Raw genomic sequence first — 246 nt, 5'->3', positions numbered from 1 at the left:
GAATCAGTCCAAAGGTGAAGAACACTAGAATGGCAGGACTAAAGTCAGATTAGGCATAAGCAGTTATGACTCCAATTAAGTCACTGTGAATCAACCCAGTTATACTAGGACAGGATTTGATGAAAACAAAGGCCTGCATTTAAAGGATATTATCCAATCCTATTAAAGCTGGCTCACTCTTAACGAATGCAGGAGACCAATAGATCAACCATCTAACAGTACCCCAAAAGATGCATCCCATTCCTG

At 40.2% G+C, this 246-nt stretch overlaps 1 protein-coding gene and 1 long non-coding RNA gene across 4 annotated transcripts in view; one reads left to right on the top strand and one right to left on the bottom strand.

The window, feature by feature from the left end:
- PPP2R2B (protein phosphatase 2 regulatory subunit Bbeta) overlaps nt 1-246 on the bottom strand; it is a 162654-nt gene that overhangs the window by 6957 nt on the left and 155451 nt on the right. The window lies entirely within an intron of this gene.
- The window catches only part of LOC112551017, a 199491-nt gene that overhangs the window by 63228 nt on the left and 136017 nt on the right, over nt 1-246 (top strand). The window lies entirely within an intron of this gene.

Source organism: Alligator sinensis, unplaced genomic scaffold, assembly GCF_000455745.1.
Source record: "Alligator sinensis unplaced genomic scaffold, ASM45574v1 scaffold135_1, whole genome shotgun sequence".
In the NCBI taxonomy this organism is placed as follows: Eukaryota; Metazoa; Chordata; order Crocodylia; family Alligatoridae; genus Alligator; species Alligator sinensis.
Note: the sequence above shows the minus strand (reverse complement) of the source record. Positions and strands in the feature narration are given on the sequence as shown.